This window comes from Symphalangus syndactylus, chromosome 1, assembly GCF_028878055.3.
Source record: "Symphalangus syndactylus isolate Jambi chromosome 1, NHGRI_mSymSyn1-v2.1_pri, whole genome shotgun sequence".
NCBI lineage: Eukaryota > Metazoa > Chordata > Mammalia > Primates > Hylobatidae > Symphalangus > Symphalangus syndactylus.
The window spans coordinates 90,747,814-90,758,495 of record NC_072423.2 but is presented as its reverse complement, the minus strand read 5'-3'; the positions used below and the strand labels follow the sequence as shown (position 1 = coordinate 90,758,495).

Genomic DNA, 10,682 nt, shown 5'->3' with positions numbered 1-10,682 from the left:
CCATCTCAAAAAACAAAACAAAAAAAAACAAAACAAAAAAAAGAAAGAAAGAAAAAAAAATGGCCACCTAAACCAACCTACACATTCAGAGGAGGCTTTTTGGAGGACATGATGAAGAGATAAAGAAAGAAAGTACCTAGGCTGAAGGAGTGGTCTAACCTCCAGCTACCTGGCACAGAGTCAGTGCAGAAGAAGACCTGATGGGAACTCAGCAGAGTGGACTCCTAGGAAGAGGGTGAGAACTGCAACCAGGTGAACCAAGACTAGGGAAACTGCTTCTGATTTTGCACGGGGGATAAGATCCAGCTCCTGGGGAGTGGTGGATAACAACAAGTACACATCATGTAAGTGCCCCGGGCACCGCTTAGTGCGAGGGGAGCTATAATTCTACCAGAACACTCTGGATGTATACATATGTCCACACAAGACCTTCCTTGTGGATTAAGACAATGTAACAGCAATTTGAGAAAGAAGGTGGCTCAGGGGACACTATCCCACACAGTGCAAACAGGAAATTCTGAGCGGCTTGTCATTTGGTCAGTAGGAAGTCATCAGAAAGTCATGAAAGTCTAGAATCAGTGGCTTGCTCACCAGCTGTAAAGGAGAAAATCATGAGTTAGGGATCAATAATTGGTAATTATCAGAGATAGATAATTAGTAATTTGACAGAGATTTACCAGGGAGGAATCAAAATTCCCCACCCCTGAAGGGTGGCGGGGGGGATATTTTTACTGTGTCTCAAGATCCTGCTGGCTCCTTTAAGCCATATTTGACGTATTAATCATCTTTCCACATACAAACATACACTTGAATGTCCCCTCTAGAGTCATTTAAGGGCAGGCTAGGGCCATTTTTAATATGCTAAAGAACAGAGCACTTTCCCAGGCTTAGGGACTGTGGATGGTCCCAGAGACTCCAATGGTCCAGGAAGTGGAAAGTCCTCACCCACGACACCTACTTTCCTCCTAGGACTGGAGGGCAAAAGAGGAAAACGAGAAAAATATGGAGAAAATATGAAGAAAAAACAAAAGAATGTGACAATTCTTGTTCCCAATTTTGAAACAACTTCATATATTCCTTAAAATAAAGAAGACAACATAAAACTATAAAAAGGTATCAAAAACCTCACAATAAGACTTTTCTAATTACTGGGGGAAATGGCAGCCATTCCTCCCGCAGCTGTGCTGCCTCCTTGTCCTCCTCCTCATTGTCGCTGCCAAAAAGGTCAATGTCATTGTCCTTGTCATCCTCTGCTGGTGTGGTTGGCTTCTTGGCTGGAGCTCCACTTGGCATATGGGAGACACGTGCTGGGTCTGAGGGACTGTGGCCCGGTGGCCAGCAGAGCTCTTCTTCAGCACGTTCAGCTGGGCCTCCAGCTTGGACATGGCCTGCTGCAGCTCCTGCACCACGCCGCGCAGGCTCTGGTTCTCCACTTCCAGACTGGCGATCTGGACAATGAGCTTGCTGTGTTCTCCGCTGGGGCCGCTGGAGACCCTGGGGCCTGAGCTTCCGGCCAGGGATTTCTGGATGTTCTCTCTGGCTCTCACAATGTCATGGAGGATCACACTGGCGCCATTCTCCTGGCAGGAGGTGCTGGCCACAGGCCCGTTCATCTGCTCATAGAATCTCCTTTCTGCAATGTCATATTTGAACTTGTCAAACCAGATCTTCTCATGCACTGAGAAGTTTGTAGCCATTTTTCTGATGCCAGCCAAGAACTCAGTAACGAAGGAGGAGGAATGGGCGGACGTGGGACGCCTGAGGCAAGAGAACAGAAGACTTAATGTTGTTAAGATGTCAATGCTACCCAAAGATTCAATGCAATCCCTATCAAAATCCAAAAAATGGTTTTTGCAGAAATAGAAAAACAATTATAAAATCCATATGGAATATCGAGGAACCCCAAATAGTGAAAGCAATCTTGAAAAGAAGGAACAAAGCTGGAGAACTTACTACAAAGTGGCAGTAATCAAAACAATGTGGTACTGGCATAAAGACAGTCATGTAGACCAATGGAATAAAATAGAAAGGCCAGAAATAAAGTAAAAATAGAGTAACCACATGATCCAGCAATTCCCTTTCAAGGTATACACAAAATAATTGAAAGCAGAGTCTCAAAAAAGGATTTGTACACCCATGTTCATAGCAGCATTATTCATAATAAAACACAGAAGCAACCCAAGTGTCCATCAACAGACAAATGAATAATCAAAATATAGTACATACATACAATGGAATATTATTTAGCCTTAAAAAGGAAGGAAAACTACATGCTACAACATGAATAAATCTTGAAGACATGTTAAGTGCAATAAGTCAGTTACACAAAAGAAGACAAATAATGTATGATTCCACTTATATGAAGTATGTAAAATAGTCAAAATCATAGAAACAGAGAGTAGAATGGTGATTGCCAGGGGATGGGGGAGGGAGGAATAGGAAATTATTGTTTAATGGGTGTAACTTTTCAGTTTTGCAAGATGAAAAGCACTCTGGAGATAGATGGCAGTAATGGTTGCACAACATTACAAAATGTATTTAATACCACTGATGTATACATTTAAAAATTATTTTAAAAAACTGATTAAGATGGTAATTTTCATGTTTTGTGTATTTTACTGCAATAAAAGAATTGAACAAAGTAATGGGAATATTTTTTTCATGTGACAGCTTTTCACTTAGAGGGCAGGGCTTTTCCAAACAAATTAAAGTTATTAGGCAAGGCTGTGTGTCTTGGAGACTTTACTATTTTGTTTGTTTGTTTTAATAAATACAGACAGGGTCTTGTTATGTCACTCAGGCTAGTCTCAAACTGTGCCTGCCATTCTTTAGAAATTTTGGGAAATACAGGGTTGGGTGCGATGGCTCACGCCTGTAATCCCAGCACTTTGGGAAGCTGAAGCAGGAGGTTCACTTGAGCCCAGGAGTTGGAGACCAGCCTGAGTGACATAGTGAGACCTCGTCTCTACAAAAAATAAAAAAATGGGGCAGGAAGATTGCTTGAGCCTGTGAAGTTGAGGCCACAATGAGCCGTGATCGTGCCCCTGCATTCCCGCCTGGGCAACTGAAGTGAAACCCTGTCCCAAAATAAATAAATAAATAAATAAAATTTGGGGAAATAAAGAAAAGCCCATGGAAGTCACCCATATACAACCAGTGTTAACTTGCTGGGCTCATGGGGTCAAGTCTTTTCCCATCCATCCAGACACAGATACCTGGATATCAGCATCTTGCTGCACAGGTGGGCTCATGCTCTGTGTGCATTGTTCCCTGGACAAGGCACGATGACCATTCCCCCATCATGATAAATGTGCCTAACTCTTTTCTTCCCACCTCCATGTGCAAAAAGGTAGTTGAGTCAAGCAAAGCTTCTTTGAGGGCTCCAGAGCTGGCTTCCCAGCTGCTACTGGTCCTTTTGGGTCCTCTTCTGGTGTTGAGACTCCTGATTTCAAGGACCCTGATTTCAAAGGTGCTGATTTTGAGGGTCTGAAGAAGTTCAAAGAGGAGGTGGATATCCAGCCAGCTGAGCAGAAAGCAGCAACAGTCAATGGTAGTGAGCCCCTCTCTGCCCATCTCTCTAACAGTGATGTCCTGAGTTAGGGCTCAGTCCTGGGCAGGACAACCCCGAGAGGCACTGGCCTGGAGGCCCAAAGGGTGGGATATCCACTTCACTGTGCCTTATCAATATGCAGCTCAGGTATGAGAATCTGGCCATTAGAGCCTGACCAGTAAAGTTCCCAATATCCAAAGTTACAGAGCCCTGAAAGTCCCCCAGCTGCCTAGAGGTGCTTAGCAAAAAGTAAAAATAATACAACTCTGTGTTTGACCCTCACGTACTCTATAGCTCCTTTGGCCACTCCCTTTCTCTGCCAAACCCCACGACCCTGTGTACCCCTGCTGTTCCCCCGTCCCACCAGATCTCTCCTGGCCTCACAGGAACCTGACAAAAGGGAAGTGAGACAGGACAGATATGAAGAAAATGTGAAGTGATAGTTATTTCACACCTAGGCATCAAGAGACACAGTCATTTGCTGAGCAGGTGGGATTTCTCCCGATGGGCTGCAAGGAGAAACAATGTCGGGATCCAGCATTGGAGAGACAAAGGTGGCAGAATTCACCTGTCCAGACCCCTCCTGCCTCCTGTTTGCCATTGGCCAAAGTTCATCCCGTGAACTTCAATTCCCTGCACTTCTGGGACATGTCATCTGTACAGCTCCATCAGTGGTACCAGATCCCATGTCCTGCGGCCAGGGGCTAGAAACCCTGGGTGGGAAATAGCAGTCCGAGAGAAGGCCCAACTTTGCCAGGGCAAGGACTGGGAAGTCCCCACTGGCATCAGAAAAGTCTGGGTGCTTTTGGCCATCAAGAGGCAATGGAGGGAAGCCTCTTAACATTTCTGATGTCTTGACATGCGTTGTAGCAGGCTTGCCTTAGAGCAACACGTTCGAAGTCCAATGGAGCTTCCTGCCCGACTGCACACTCCATACAACCTTGGGCTTGATGTTGCTTTAACTCTTTGAGTCACTTTCCAGAGGCTTAAAATGAAGATGAAGATTATATCACCCCTCAACTCAGCAAATGCGATTGAAGGTTATGGCCAATGCAACCCAACTCGCCCAGTGCCTCACACACAGTAGGCACTTTGCGATTAAAGGTTGTCATCCATATTCCCAGACTATTCCCTGGGAAGTGGTTAGACATAGCTGGAGAACAAACCCCATCTCCTTGGCCCTGACACAGGAAGTGGCAAAATGAGCTGTAGAGTCCACATCAGCGCCAAACACGGGTTTTCATTATTTTTATTTTTTGCTAAGTGACTCCAGGCAGCTGGGGGACAATTATGGGAGGTCCCTGTTGTAATTCCCAGCCCTGCCCTCCCACCCCAGGAATGAGAGAGGATTCCCTCCGTTGCAGTCTGCATGTTGACCTCATGTAGACTAACATGCCTTAGTCTACTGGAGGGAGACAGAGAACACCCTGAGTTCTCTGCCCGAGTCACTCTCCTCAATCTGCTTCAGTAGAACGTGAGACACGACTGTTGAAGGCCAGCAGTCCCTGGTCCCAAGCGCGACAGTGCCACAGTGGATGATCTCCCACCTGAGCCCTCGGACTGGGTCTCAGTGGCCCCTGCTCCCACAAGCGTCACTGTCTCAATCCGGAGAGTGGCGCTCGTAGGAGCAGGGCCTCATTGCCGCCTTTTCTTGGTCCCTTTCATTAAAAAGACTGCAATAGCCTTCGTGGTGAGGCTCCTCCCTGCGGAGGTCTCCTACAGAGGTGGGTGAGGACTGCGTGCTGGGGTGGAAGAGAGTGGCATGGTAGCTGAGGATAATAAGGGGTACTGGGGTAAGAGGGAGAGGTTTGGGGGCCACACAAGTTGTCCATCTAGGGAACGCAGTGGTAACCTATATCAAGCCAGTGTTGCCCAAGTAGCAAAAAAAAAGAAAAAAAAAAGTCTGGTCTTTTTTCATAAGAGGTGTCTCTGATGAAATTCTGACCAGATGAAGCAACCATCACTGCCCTGGGTTTACAGATTACCTAGGTACCCCAAATCAATCACTCTCTCTTTTCTCTCTGTCTTTCTCTAAGCCATAGAGCCTGCTCTCAATCTCTTAAGTCTAAGGCCATCACAAACATGCAAACAATGACACCATAAGATAACTTGGGCCAGGCACAGTGGCTCACACCTGTAATCCTAGCACTTTGGGAGGCGGAGGGTAGGTGGATCACCTGAGGTCAGGAGTTCGAGACCAGCCTGGCCAACCAATATGGAGAAACCCCATCTCTACTGAAAATACAAAAATAGCCGGGCGTGGTGGCAGGTGCCTGTAATCCCAGCTACACAGGAGGCTGAGGCAGGAGAATAGCTTGAACTCGGGAGGCAGAGGTTGCAGTGAGCTGAGATCATGCCACTGCACTCCAGCCTGAGTGACAGAGACTCCTTCTCAAAAACAAAAAAACAACAAAAAAAAACCACATAAGATAACTGGGGCAGGAGGCCTCTAGCCCCTTTCCCTACCATTCCCGCAGTAGTGGCTGCACCCCTCCAGTCCTTTCTGCTGCACCCCCAGCACCTCTGGGGCACTTTCTGAGTTAAATAATTAGTTATAGGAGTCCTCACTGGGGATAATCCATACTTGTCTTATTACAGCGTCCCAGGGACAAGTAGGTCAGGAGCCCCGCAAAGGGCTCCTTCCTCTGTTATTCTCAAATCACAACTCAAAGACTAAACACATTCCTCAAAATCCCTTACTTCAATTCTCAAGGACCAATTGCCCACCCAAACCAATTCTGCCAGGCCGGGGCAGAGCTGGCAGGAAGAATAGAGATCCAAAAAAAAGTCATAGCACTCATGGGTTATTAGCTCCTATTCTTTTATAGGTAACTCCGGAACAGTTCACCTGAAATTAATCTGATGCTATCAACTTTCCTATATCTTAATAGCAGAGGAATGGGCATATTTAAAGTGCAAAGTAATACAGGTAGGGGTATGTGTGTGTGTATCTGTGGGCAAGTAAGATTAAAGCTTCATGGATCAGGCAACCAAACCTGAGTCAAAGTATCCATCTTCATGTCAGCTCTTTCAGGCTTAATAAACTGCAATAAAAGCAAATACCCCCACGAAGGAATGACTACTTAAAGAGCACTTTAAAAGCCCCCCTGGCCGGGCGCAGTGGCTCACACCTGTAATCCCAGCACTTTGGGAGGCTGAGGTGGGTGGATCACCTGAGGTCGGGAGTTCGAGACCAGCCTGGCCAACATGGTGAAACCCCGTCTCTACTAAAAATACAAAATTAGCCAAGCATGGTAGTGTGTGCCTGTAATCCCAGCTACTCAGGAGGCTGAGGCAGGAGAATCACTTGAACCCGGGAGGCGGAGTTTGCAGTGAGCTGAGATTGCGCCATTGCACTCCAGTCTGGGCAACAAGAGCGAAACTCTGTTTCAAAAAGGAAAAGAAAAAAAAAAAGCTCCCTTTGCAAGCTGTAGTTTACTTCCTCCTTCCAGCATGCAGGGTAGATCTCTTTGATTGAGAACATTCAAAATTACTGGACAGGCGTGGGGATGTGGTTGGGATTAGCCATGTAAGTTACTTTCTACTTTGCTGGTTCAGAGCAGCAAGCACTGTAAGGAGTACAGCACAGGTGCTTCAGGCATCAGGTAACTCAGTTTAGCTCTGAGTGCTGCTACCCAGGTTTCTATAGATGTCCAAGGAAGCCTCAGAATCAAGCTCCAAGAGGCTCAGATAGGACAATTACCTGCGATCTGCATTGTTTGCAATCCCTTGGAATACAGGTTACAGCCCACTTTCCTTCTCATGCTTGCTCTTTTTTCTTTCCTAAACCTGGAGGAATGTTTGCATCATGGAAGAGAGGCTGCTATGGGTCTTGCCCCAGCAGAACTCAGCCAGCATCCACAGTTGCTCAGCAGCAAGTGGTACCCACAGTTCAAGGTCCCAGATCCCACTGCAACATGTGGAACTAGGCGTGTGCTGTGAAAAGCCCAGATGGATCCAGAAAAAAGCTGTGGTTTAGTCTACCAAAGGGAGACAGGAAAAGCCTCACATGGCAGGTAGCTAGCTGGTACTTGACAAGAGGAAGTGTGCCAGGCATGCAACGGGGTGGGCTACAGTAAGGGGTGGGGTTAGTATCCATAAATGGGTCCTACTGAAGCAAGAAAGAGCTGGATGATCCTAGGTTTTCTCATCTTCATCCTAACCAAGGGGTGAGGATCGAGCCCCTTCCTATTCCTGAGAATATGGCAGGATGGGCTATTTGTACCATCCCACCCCGGGACAGAATGAAAGATGCAGAGTAACAGTAACTTTTAAAGGGCAAAAGTTTCTAATTTTGATGAAGTCCAATTGACTTTTGCTTTTATAGTTCACACTTTTGGTGTCATATATAAAAAACTTGTGCCAAACACAAAGACACTAGGACTTTCTCCTGTTTCCTTATTTATTTACTTATTATACTTTAAATTCTGAGGTACATGTGCAGAATGTGCAGTTTTGTTACATAGGCATACATGTGCCATGGTGGTTTGCTGCACCCATCAACCCGTCACCTACATTAGGTATTTCTTTTAATGCTATCCCTCCCGTAGTCCCTCAACCCCCGACAGGCCCCAGTGTGTGATGTTCCCCTCCCTGTGTCCATGTGTTCTCATTGTTCATCTCCCACTTATGAGTGAGAACATGTGGTGTTTGGTTTTCTGTTCCTGTGTTAGCTTGCTGAGGATGATGGTTTCCAGCTTCATCCATGTCCCTGCAAAGGATATTAACATCCTTTTTTATGGCTGCAAAGTATTCCATGGTGTATATGTGCCATGTTTTCTTTATCCAGTCTGTCACTGATGGACATTTAGGTTGGTTCCAAGTCTTTGCTGTTGTGAATAGTGCCGCAATAAACATACATGTGCATGTGTCTTTATAGCAGAATGATTTAAAATCCGTTGGGCGTATCCCAGTAATGGGATTGCTGGGTAGAATGGTATTTCTGGTTCTAGATCCTTGAGGAATCACCACACTGTCTTCCACAATAGTTGAACTAATTTACACTCCCACCAGCCGTGTAAAAGCATTCCTATTTCTCCATATCCTCTCCAGCATCTGTTGTTTCCTGACTTTTTAATGATGGCCATTCTAACTGGCATGAGATGGTATCTCATTGTGGTTTTGATTTGCATTTCTCTAATGACCAGTGATGATGAGCTTTTTTTCATGTTTGTTGGCTGCATAAATGTCTTCTTTTGAGAAGTGTCTGTTCATATCCTTTGCCCATTTTTTAATGGGGTTGTTTGTTTCTTTCTTGTAAATTTGTTTAAGTTCTTTGTAGATTCTGGATATTAGCCCTTTGTCAGATGGATAAATTGCAAAAATTTTCTCCCATTCTCTAGGTTGCCTGTTCACTCTGATGATAGTTTCTTTTGCTGTGCAGAAGCTCTTTAGTTTAATTACATCCCATTTGTCAATTTTGACTTTTGTTGCCATTGCTTTTGGTGTTTTAGACATGAACTCTTTGCCCATACCTATGTCTTGAATGGTATTGCCTAAGTTTCTTCTATCATTTTTATGGTTTTAGGTCTTACATTTAAGTCTTTAATCCATCTTGAGTTAATTTTTGTATAAGCTGTAAGGAAGGGGTCCAGTTTCAGTTTTCTGCATATGGCTACCAGTTTTCCCAACATCATTTATTAAATAGGGAATCCTTTCCCCATTGCTTGTTTTTGTCAGGGTTGTCAAAGATCAGATGGTTGTAGATGTGTGGTGTTATTTCTGAGGCCTCTGTTCTGTTCCATTGGTCTACATATCTGTTTTGGTGCCAGTACCATGCTGTTTTGGTTACTGTAGCCTTGAAGTATAGTTTGAAGTCAGGTAGTGTGATGCCTCCAGCTTTGTTCTTTTTGCTTAGGATTGTCTTGGCTATGTGGGCTCTTTCTTGGTTCCATATGAGGTTTAAAGTAGTTTTTTCCAATTCTGTGAAGAAAGTCAATGGTAGCTTGATGGGGATAGCATTGAATCTATAAATTACTTTGGGCAGTATGGCCATTTTCACGATATTGATTCTTTCTATCCATGAGCATGGAATGTTTTTCCATTTATTTGTGTCCTCTCTTATTTCCTTGAGCAGTGGTTTGTAGTTCTCCTTGAAAAGGTCCTTCACATCCCTTGTAAGTTGTATTCCTAGGTATTTTATTCTCTTTGTAGCAATTGTGAATGGGAGTTCACTCATGACTTGGCTCTCTGTCTATTATTGGTGTATAGGAATGCTTGTGAATTTTGCACATTGATTTTGTATCCTGAGACTTTGCTGAAGTTGCTTACCAGCTTAAGGAGATTTTGGGCTGAGACGGTGGGGTTTTCTAAATATACAATCATGTCATCTGCAAACAGAGACAATTTGACTTCCTCTTTTCATATTTGAATACACTTTATTTCTTTCCCTTGCCTGATTGGCCTGGCCAGAACTTCCAATACTATGTTGAATAGGAGTGGTGAGAGAGGGCATCCTTGTCTTGTGCTGGTTTTCAAAAGGAATGCTTCCAATTTTTGCCCATTCAGTATGATATTGGCTGTGGGTTTGTCATAAATAGCTCTTATTATTTTGAGATATGTTCTATCAATACCTAGTTTATTGAGAGTTTTTAGCATGAAGGGTGTTGAATTTTGTCGAAGGCCTTTTCTGCATCTAATGAGATAATCATGTGGTTTTTGTCATTGGTTCTGTTTATGTGATGAATTACTTTGATTGATTTGCATATGTTGAACCAGCCTTGCATCCCAGGGATGAAGCCAACTTGATCGTGGTGGATAAGCTTTTTGATGTGCTTCTGGATTCGGGTTGCCAGTATTTTATTGAAGATTTTCGCATCAATGTTCATCAGGAATATTGGCCTGAAATTTTCTATTTTTGTTGTGTCTCTGCCAGGTTTTGGTATCAGGATAATGCTGGCCTCATAAAATGAATTAGGGAGGATTCCCTCTTTTTCTATTGATTGGAATAGTTTCAGAAGCAATAGTACTAGCTCCTTTTTGTACCTCTGGTAGAATTCGGCTGTGAATCCATCTGGTCCTGAACTCTTTTTGGTTGGCAGGCTATTAATTGCTGCCTCAATTTCAGAACTTGTTATTGGTCTATTTAGGGATTCAACTTCTTCCTGGTTTAGACTTGGGAGGGTGTATGTGT

The 10,682-nt window shown here is 44.4% G+C and overlaps 1 pseudogene; it reads right to left on the bottom strand.

The window, feature by feature from the left end:
- Positions 1-1,125: 1,125 nt before the first annotated feature.
- Positions 1,126-1,743, bottom strand: LOC129488694 (elongation factor 1-delta-like; annotated as a pseudogene).
- Positions 1,744-10,682: the final 8,939 nt, after the last annotated feature.